The sequence below is a fragment of the Centruroides sculpturatus genome, unplaced genomic scaffold (genome assembly GCF_000671375.1).
Source record: "Centruroides sculpturatus isolate CEXI.00-Female unplaced genomic scaffold, Cexi_2.0 scaffold1035, whole genome shotgun sequence".
NCBI classification, from domain to species: domain Eukaryota; kingdom Metazoa; phylum Arthropoda; class Arachnida; order Scorpiones; family Buthidae; genus Centruroides; species Centruroides sculpturatus.
In genome coordinates this window covers 286,370-297,152 of record NW_019385222.1, presented here as the reverse complement: position 1 = coordinate 297,152, position 10,783 = coordinate 286,370, and the positions used below count along the sequence as shown (strand labels likewise).

Sequence of the window (10,783 nt, the reverse complement as noted above, 5' to 3'; positions counted from 1 at the left end):
TTGCCATTCTGCGGTTTCGGCCGATCTATATAACTTAATAAAGTACATTATTTATATTAAATATTGATAATATGGATACACCGGGATAATTTTTTAAATATATATTCTTAATAGTGCTTATAAATATTCCGCTATTAACTTATATACGATAAAAAGAGATTGTAATTTGTAAAGTTTAATATTTTATTAGTTGAACAAATATATGTTATTATTTATTGTGATTTTAAGTATACTGTGGAATTATATCAACAATGATAGATTTGCTTTGTGGTGAACCTCTTCAAATCCAAATGAAGAGTAATCGCATGATACAATAACCAAGAGAATCGTTGTGTCAAAAGTATTCGAGAACCCAATTTTTCCCGATACTAAATATCTTCTATGCGTAATAACATTATTGTTGGGCTTTAAAAAAATCAATCAGTAATGTTATAGTTTTGTTTTATATGCTAAATCGTTAGTCTTCAAGTCTAAACATTTTTATCATTTGAAAATTTGTGATTCATTACGACCGAGTAAGAAGCCAGATCAACTACAGGTGCCGTGTTATGCGAATCCGTGCTATACGAAATAAAAAACTAATGAAAAAACATGGTTTAAAAAATGTTTAATAACACCTAAAAATTTTAAAATAAATTTTACTTAATACGAAGATTAATCTATAAAAACAAAACAAAGTCTAAGAGCAACGACAACGATATCCGATTGATAGGGAAGTAAGGATAAGGAAGGAAAAAAATCGTGTTGTAAAAATGCCGTATTGTACGAGGGATACTCGTATAAAATTTCTCGAGAATCATAACCAGACTGAACCCAGACTCTTTATCAGAAACCTTTCCGAAATATTAAAACCGAAAAAATTATGAGACAAATTTTATTTGATAGAATATAAAAAACTATGCTTAAAAGCAAAATCTTAGTTTCGTGCTCGAGTTAAGATTATTCAAATATGGAAAACGTCATATTAAAAAACTAGGTACGGAGGAAGAACACTCTACTCCCACGTGTGCCACATATGGACCGTAAGCATAGCCCTGACGAGAAGAAAGAAGTTGCTGTATCTAGTGCAGCAGGATTTATATTCGAAGTGGCTCAATGCAATTTAAATTTTTCGTAGCCCCTTGCAACTAAATAAACTTATTTATCATTATTATACAGTTTATTACATAATATATCGTGTTATACTACAACTTCTTCCGACCTTTCTCAGCCGCAAACTGCTCAATAACATCATTGAAAGACAGTTTCTGCAATTTATCGTTCTCAATAAATATGAAACTTATATCTGATAGTTTCTCGCAAATAAAAGTTACCTCAGTTAATAAACAAATTTGTAAGCCATGTTCCATTTCTTCACAGTCCTCTAAAGATTTCTGGATCTGCTGTTGATCCCATCGTCTTATATTAATGTTCATATAATTATATTTTAGCTATAATACTACGGCTCGTTTAAAAACAATTTAACTTAATGCGTGCACCTGTTATAGATACTGGAAACTCTAATAGAGAAGTAGCGTGTCGAAATTCCATTAGGGTGTCTATCAGTTAGAGTCAGATGCTGATTAACCAATGTCGTAATGTTTAGTGACTTTAACTTACTAGACATAGCTGATTCTTAATTTAAATCCGTTCCATTATCTAGAAATAACATTATAATGACTGAGGTTACTTCCTATCTTACATCCAGTCAATTGTCTTCCATCGTATTGAATGACTGAAGTATTTTTTGAAACATTTTAAAATGTTTTGAATGAAAATAATTAAAAAAAGCATTAAAAATATAAATTATAATTTATCAGAACGAAAGACGTGATGGAATTTACACTTTCGCTCTTATTTGTGTATTGATCGAAGAAGGATTTAAAGAAGTGGCGACAGTTTTTATCGCTTCTTTTAAAAAAAATTCTACACATATTTTAGATTAAAATTTATTAGTGATTTATAATAAGAAAAAAGTTTAAGAGCTAATGAAAAATTATTTGAAATGAAGATCGGTTAAATAGTAAAATTATTAATATTTAGAGTTAATAATAAAAGTTTATAGTTATACTATGTAAATACACTATTGATATAACGTAAACTGTATTTATCAGCCGATTATTTAGCCGAGTTCGATATTTGGAAAACTATAATTGTTTGTACAAGTGTTTTGAATTACAACGAATTGTATAATTTGTTGTAATTCGAACACTTGTATAACGGTGTATTTTGAGGAATTATGAGAATATAATCACATTTTTTTTTAATTTAAAATTTAAATATATATTGATATATACAAAAATAAATGCAACTTTTCTCACAGAACAGATGTGTAGATCGTGGACTGCTCCTCGCTGTGTAGACCGTTTAAATTTCGTTCAGTTTACTAATCCATTTTTTTTTCATTATGCTTTTTACACGCGCGATTCATATTTTATTATGTTATATTATATATTTTTCGACTTTAATTCATTTACGTTGCTAAACTTTTTGTCAGAACACTCCGCTCGTTGACATTAGCCAGGTTGCGGCCGAAGTTTTCATCTGTAAAACGCGAACGTCGAACGTCGAGCGCCGCTATCTTATAAGCGGCGCTCGACGTTCGACGTTCGCCTTTTACAGATGAAAACTCTTCGGCCGCAACCTGGCTATTAACAAACATAAAATTAAAACGTCTTTAAAAAAAAAAAAAAAACATATTTAGATAAAGTTAGACGAAAGAAATATTTAATATTTATTACTTTTCTTACATTTTTTTTTTAAATTACGATTTATACTTTCCGACTACAGATGGCACTTGCAATAAAACTCTGTTTTAATTTCTTATAGTGTTTATTTTCTTTTCCCATAATCCTTGTCGTAAATGCCTTTTGGAAGAAGGTCTGCTGTGTTATCTTAGTTTTGAGCAAGGTAAATGTAAACATAATAAATAGGTAGAACGATAGGTCAAAACACATTATGAAAAAAACCAATTACTTTTGGATGATCTAGCAACAAGTTTGGTTAGAAAGTTTTTCACGTCTTAACGAAGTAAGTAAGACAATTTACTGTTTGTTTATTTAAAAAAAGAAATCGAATTTATATTTTGTATCTACGTTTTATATACTTTAAAACATTTAAAATCTACAAGTATGAAAATTACGCTCTTTCCTTTTAATTGACACCTGTTGCTCATTTGCGTTGGCATACTTTCCAACAAACAGGTATGGTGGAGTTAAAAGGAGTACAAAGTCTTGCTTTGTTGGTAATTAAAATAATGTAATATTATTAATTATCCTAAATAAATTAACCAATGGATAATCACGTTTCATTTAAACATACAACAAACAAATTTAGAGAATTTAAATGATGATTATAATTGTATTTCTATTTACATCAAGATCTGTTATTTTATTTTATTTTTTAGGTAAGATTCTAACTGTGAATGAGGGGGTTTGCTTTCTCTTTCATTCAGAGTTAGAAACTTGCTCAAATCTTTGTATTTATAAAAATAAGGTAATTGTTTACTATAAGTTACGGCGTGTCTTTTTATTTAATTGGTTTGTTTTTTTATCCGGAGTAAATTTGCATCGACGTAAACTAAGAATGTGTTGTGCCGATATCCGCTTAGTGATCAATATGATGATTTTCGAGCCAAATATTGTATACTAAATGGAGAAGATGCTGCGTTACGTGTACGTTTTTTATTGCAAGCACTTTATCCTCGTCGTCGGGTGAAAATTGGAAATTTACCGAGAAGTTAAATGGAAATACAGTAGAACCCCTCTAATCCGTCACCTTTGGGACTGGGGGTGTGGTCGGAACGCAAAAAAGGTCGGATTATCAGAAAAACAGTAAAATAAACAATCTTTCCCTTTGTCCAGTCTTTGTAGCACTGCTAATTTTTCATTTAATGAAAGAGTAACGTGTTTATGTTTCACTCCTGACATATTGAAAACACACACAAAACTGTACATGTACACACAATGTAAAACATATACTGTAACGAACACAGAAAAATGCCACGGACAGTGAGTCACCAACGAGTCGGGACAAGTTTCTTGACTCCGACCTTGGTTGGATTAACCGGAGTGACGGACTAGCCGAGGGCGGACTAGAGGGGTTCTACTGTAATCCGAATATATAATATAACGCTTTAAAATTTAAGTAGAAGCTTTTGTGAAGCCATTTAGTATTAAGATATCTGCTTGCAAGATACTCCTTACGAATGATATTACACTCTTTCGCTTCTTATGCTAAATCATTTAATAGGTATTATACTTGAAAAAATTTTGAGATAGTAACAAATATATCTGAAATTTCCATTTAATTTTCCAAAATTGTCTATTGCTACAACTATGTTATAATCTCAAAACTTGTGTATTAGAATTAGTGATTGCATCTAAAGTGGTCTGTTATTGTGTGTACATTTTTTGATTTCTGATTCTTTCGGTTTGGCGAATGTTACATTTCTAATTTGAATATAATAACGTTATAAAAGTTTGACTTGATAGTATAATTTTGTATATATTTATGAATGGAATTAGAATTGGTTGATTTAGTTAATAAAATGGGAATTTAAGTAATATAGGTTTGTTACTATTTTTTTGTTATATTAATAATTATTAAATTTGAGTGTATTTGAAGAAAAATTGCCTGCAGTGGATTTGAACCCACAAGTTTTACCCAAACCCTGGGTTACACTAATGTAAATATGCAGTAGATAGCTATTATTTTTTTAAATGTATAGATGTGTGCTTGTGTAAATATGTATACCTAATTCTGTTTTTACACAATAGATTGGTGTCTGGAAATTATGTGTAAAAAAAATATAGAAGATTGGTTACAGGTCTAAGAAATCAACAAAAATAATGAAATAAACCATTTGAAAAATCTTGTAAAATCTTATTTTTTTTGCATGTTACCAAATTTTATTTCATATATATTGCACATAAATAATAGGAATATAACTTTATTATGTTCCTATTATAGGAGTAGGAATTATAGGAACATAAATTTTATTTGAAAAACAAAAAAACAAAGAATTAATGAACATAAAAATTGGCAGAATATGTAATGTGTGTTATACATAAGATTTTATTTGCTATCGTTTTATGACAATAAACGTATATGTTTGTGCATGATTGAAATATCACTGCTATTGCTAAAAATGCTTTGGTTATAAAGTTCTTTTCCACATGAGAAGTTCTTTCTGTGAATTCCTAAATAACGTTAGTAGTAATGTCCTGTTGTTCGAAATTGCAGTGGTTATATGAATGAATTCAGTTATTAATGGCTGGGTTTGTATTGCGGCTAGGTCTTTATATAATTCTCTATAAGACGACATTAATGATTGCAGATCAATTGAAACTTTAAAGCTCATTCCTCATTAAGATCATACTTGACAAATTATTTCTTTTAAATTGCGTTAAATTACCATCTTAATACTGGAATGAATCGCAAACAAACTAAACAACCTGTAAACAACTTTTTGTTACTGGACTTTAAAGGTTGTTTACAGTTTTTTGTTAAATCATAATCATTTTTTTTTAAATGATTATGATTTAACAAAAAACTGTAAACAACCTTTAAGTGTGTGTAAAAACTGTGTATTTACACTTAATGTGTATACATACAGTTTGTTATTATTTTGTTCATATGGCAGTAAACAGCTATGAGAAGGTTAATTGCAAAATTTGAAGTATTTGTCAATTTAACTGATGATGGAATTTAAACTTATTAAACTGTATGCATTACACCATTTGTTATGAATTTTTAATTTCTTTTATTATTATATTATAGATATGTTTAAGTAATTATATTTTAAACATTTATATATAATAACTTTATTATTAAAATGATTAAATATAAATATAATGATTATTATTGATTTGAGAAACCTGATGTAACTCCATATTATTTGTAGTTATATGGAAATGAAAAAGTCTAAGTCATGTTAAATGCAGTGAGATAAACAAATGTTTTTTAAGAATATTTAAGATATGATATTACTTTATTTTTTAACATTATTTTCTAATCTTAAAATTTTAATTCTATAGTTTAATTATATGTTGTAAATGATTTCAATATTGCAAAAATATAAAATATAATTTGAAACATACTGATACTTATTGACAACTTCTTTCTATTGACTTCTATCACTTGTACATATGTATGTATGTGAGTTTAGTGCACGAGTATATTTGACAAACATTCACGTGAATTGAAGCAAATTGATTTGTTTGATGATGAAGATATTGCAGAGTTTGTTGTCATGGTAATCATAATGTTTCACTGCATTTTAGTTACTTAGATACAATAATATATAAGACTTAACTATTCCACTAATTGAAAACATGTTATCAGTATTCTATCTAATTCCATTTCACTTATTTATTCAGTAAATTATTAATTTTGGATTGATGTAATGGTTTACTTCCAAGATTTTTCAAATTTACTTAAAGTTAATCAAATCATTTCAAATTTACTAATTATTAATATAGTAAACAGATTATAAAATGACTGCCTGAAGTCCAAATTCCTGAATTATATTAATTAACTTAACTCTAATTTAGAATTTGTTTAATTATTTAGAGAATTAATAATGTTTAGTGTTGGTTTTAATAATGCTACAGCAAACATTATTATGTTGGGTTTAGTAGGTAATACTCGGTTTAAACCGGTGGCTGTGTACTATGCCGGACCAGAGTCAAGGCATAGCAACCAAAACAAAACTAAAATTAAATGTGTGTGTCAATGTCTGTATTAAGGAATTTCCTAACAATATGGCATGTATTCAATATAGNTGTCTTTTCTTTTTTATTTATTCTGAAATTGTTTAAACCAGTTATTTTGAGCTAGAATAGTAAGCTAATGTTTAAGAAGTTAAATTATAGAATTTGATCTAAAAATATTCAGCTGCCATCTTATTAATAATTAGAAATTCACTTTAGATATTTAATTAAATCATCTGGAAAATTTTGGAAGACACTTATCCTAAGGTGTGACTTGAATCATAACTTATCAATTACTAGTCCTCTGTCTAAAAGTTAGATAAGAGTTCAAATAGTATAACTATCAATGCATTTATATTGTAAGTGGAAATTGGGGTATGAAAAAATATATATGTAAATATTAAAATGTTTAATTTATTATTAGTCTTGTTCCAAATATGGTTTTACCGTTTTAATTCTATGTCTCACTGAGACTCACTACTAAGCGGAATCACTTTGATGCTCAAGGCGGGTCTTGTTCTCATTTCCCAATCTTCTTTGGTATTCATGCTTTTTGGCACGATTGTTCAAACTTTGCCAGCCACGACCACAAGGTTGTCCACAATGCATTTTTGATAAAATTAACCTATCCAATTTTGAAATTTCTCTTCGTTGTGAAACGAAAATTTCCCGTTTTTGAAAAAAATAATCATGGCTATTGTATTCATCCAAAATTATTTTTTTATTTTGCACAAACAATATACAGTTTAACCTGATTATAACGTCATCGGATGTAACGACAACCCTAATATAACATCAAATTTTTATCGGTTCCACAATTTTACTAAACTAGATAATGTTAAAAAACCCACTTGTAATGACATAAAACCGTTTTAATGACATATTTGAAGCACTCCCAAATTTACAAAATTAGATTACAAATTTTATTTAATATAGAAGAAACTACATGTTCAGTCCGAAGGTCAGAGTTTACTTCTTAAAATGACTATGGGTGGTACTCTCACCTGACTTCAGTGGGGTGAGGTGCCTGTTTTGCCTGTTTGTAGAAGAAGGTCGCCATTTTGTTTTGACTCGGTTCTTGGTCCCCTGACTACCTACGAGTCTGGATTTTTTTATGTGCAAATGATTTGGGCACCTAATACTCTGTGCCAAATATCAACTATTGACATGTAATCCTTCGTACCTCTATGCTGGTAATATAAAATGGCAGTATGATTTTATAAACAAGACAGTCTTGTCAATACTGAAAAATACATAAGTAAATAGAATATTATAAAGTTGTATTTATAAATATGGTACATGTAATTTTAACTAACTTAGAAGTAAAAATTTACATATTCATCAGATATAAGTTTTACTATATTTCTTGCAACATACAAGTCATCTCAACTACAGTTCTTGCATCTTTTGGTCATTATCCAACATTCATGCCTTTAGGTAATAATTGGGACATAAACCAAGTGAAAACTGATAATTTTGCCTTTCTTGCTAACTCTTTCTTGAGCATTACTGAACAGTTTAGTTCCCATAGTATGGTACTTCCTTGACCAATTTAGATGTGTATTTTTGTCATGCTTTTCATCACTTATGAATGCAGTCGCTAAATATTTAAACTTTTCCATCTGCCTCACATCCTTTAGCTGGAGAGTACATTGAACAAGATTTCTTGATAGTATCAACACTGTCTTTGGCATTCTTATTTTCATTCTAGCATTAGTGCAAATAGCTAGGAACCTATCAAGTGCATCTTGAAGATCACACTGTGAGCTTTTGAGAAAAACTAAGTCATCAGTAAATAGTAATCAACATATTCCACGGTCTCTAAAAACAATTCTCATCACATCATCTGTGTCTCTCTATTTGGTCCATGTAAATAATAAACAAAACAAAAAACTTTTTTCACCACATTGAAATGTTTGAGATAAATTAGCACTGAGAACACTGTCTTTTCAACATTATCTGTGTTTAATGACAAGAAGAAATGTTTCTTTTTGTCATTAAACACGTTGAAAAGACTGTTCTCAGCACTAATATTTCTCACAAATAATAAACAAGAGAGATGACAACACAATCTTAGCAAAGCCAAAGTTTGTATTTGTAAGCTCTTCTTATAAAGAACCTATTTGAATGCAGCCTTTGAATTTTTAATTAGAGCATTCACTCTTCTGTCTCTTCTTAAAGATAGAGCTTATAACCCAGTCTGTCATCGCTTTGGTGTCTTTCCAGAATACCTGATAAACATGAGTTAACCAGAATATGCCATTAACATTCCAGGTTAAATTTCATCATTACCTACTGCTTTGCAAGATTTAAATGATTTGATTGTCTTTCTGATTTTTTTCATGGTGAGATCAGTCTTTATCCCAAAATGCACTCTGGTCATATTAGTAATTCTGGTATCCATTGAGTATAAAATCGTTAAAGCACTCTTTTCATCTGTTGTTTATAATCTTGTGATCTGTTGCATTCTTTATTGAGTGCCCTGCCATCCAAGAAGACAACAGATAGTCTGCCAAATTATTTTATTTGAATTTGTATAGTCTGATTTCAGTTTTCTGCCAAACAAGCTTTCTCCTTTGATAACTTTACAATATCTGCTGCAGTGTTTTTTGTTTTGATATATTGGCTTTGAAGTTTAGAGGACCTTGAACTTAGCCATACTAAATATGCTCTTTTCACTTCTTGTATAGCTTCTTGAATCACAAAAGAGAAAAAAACAAATCTTTTAAGTTCTAGCACAATACTTAAATTTAATATCACTAATGTTTTCAGTTGTATTTAATAACAATCATCAGACAGTTTTATGAATAATGTACAATTGAATGAATTTTGAAATTTGTATTTAAAAAAAAAAAATGGAATCTCACTTTGCTGGAAGTTTATGGCTGTGTTTCTGATAAAATATAAGTGTAATTGAAATTATTTGACAATTAGATAATAACAAAAATAAGATTTATTAAGATAAATAAAAAGGACAAATTCAAATATTAGGCATTTTTTTTTATTTGAAATTCAAAATCTTGTAAAGAATTTGGATGGTAAATAAACAAATAAATAACACAGCAATAATAAGAGAATAAAAATAAAAACCTATTTTCATAAGATAGAATGACAAAAATTTATTTAATTCATGAAACTCAGATAGGGATAAGTGTAGGAACCTGGGCTAGTGTAAAAACAATTTCAATCTTAATTTTTTGGTCAGAAAAGGAGAGGAGTATTCCATTTTACAAATGCAGTCAAGGAACTTTATAAAATTTTCCCACAGATAGCACTTCCTCCAAGAGTGACAGAGCTTCTGAAAAACTACTCATTGAGGAAAAAAGGGAAAAAATTGCAGATTGGAGCAACCGTCAATGTTACCAAAAATGGACATTAGAGTGGACCCCAAATAAAAGGCAAGAGGATAGATGATGACTGAGAGTTTGCCTGCCTAAATTGTGTGTGTTAACCTCCTCTCTGTCTTTGACCGCCACTCTTCCTGAACTTCTGTCAAATTTTTCCATCAGACTTTCATCACTTCCCTTGATGAACTAGTACCTGAACATTACTGACGAAACAATGCCCTTCTGGACCTGAACTAAGCCTTCCCTCCAGGAAAGTTATGATTATCACCACATCCAGGTATTTATCAACTCGTGTCTGAAATTGTAAACTCTCTCTCTCTCTCTCTGTTTGGCACGCTTGTAGGAATAGATTCTTCCACTAATTCTATGCCCTTGTAAAATAGTTTATAAACTTAAACAAATAAATTATTGTTATTTAATGTTTAAATGAATAGTGGAGTTAGTTATTTCCAGCGTGCTTTCTCTCAACTCTCTTCCGTCCCAAACCCGACCATTCTCATATGTGATTGCTCATGCAAGACTTGCATACAGATATAATGGTCACAGTGGTGTCAGTCCTGACTTGGGCATTGCCAATGTAATAGTCACATAAGTAGCTAATGAAAAGAAATGTAAAAGAATAAAGCAAAGAAGTAGAATTTAATAAAATAATAATATAATTAAACTGTATAAGAGTAAAATTTATTAATTTTCTGTTCCATTATTGGGTATTATTTAATTCTAATTTTTTTTTTTTTTATATGA

The 10,783-nt window shown here is 29.5% G+C and overlaps 1 protein-coding gene across 3 annotated transcripts in view; it reads left to right on the top strand.

Annotated features, from left to right (window-relative positions):
- Window positions 1-2,787: 2,787 nt before the first annotated feature.
- Window positions 2,788-10,783, top strand: part of LOC111636358 (microtubule-associated serine/threonine-protein kinase 3-like) — an 83,091-nt gene continuing 75,095 nt past the window's right edge. For all 3 annotated transcript variants that reach the window (XM_023381581.1, XM_023381580.1, XM_023381578.1), the window contains exon 1: window positions 2,788-3,009. The gene's annotated coding sequence lies outside the window, so the exon portion shown is untranslated. The remainder of the gene's footprint in view (window positions 3,010-10,783) is intronic.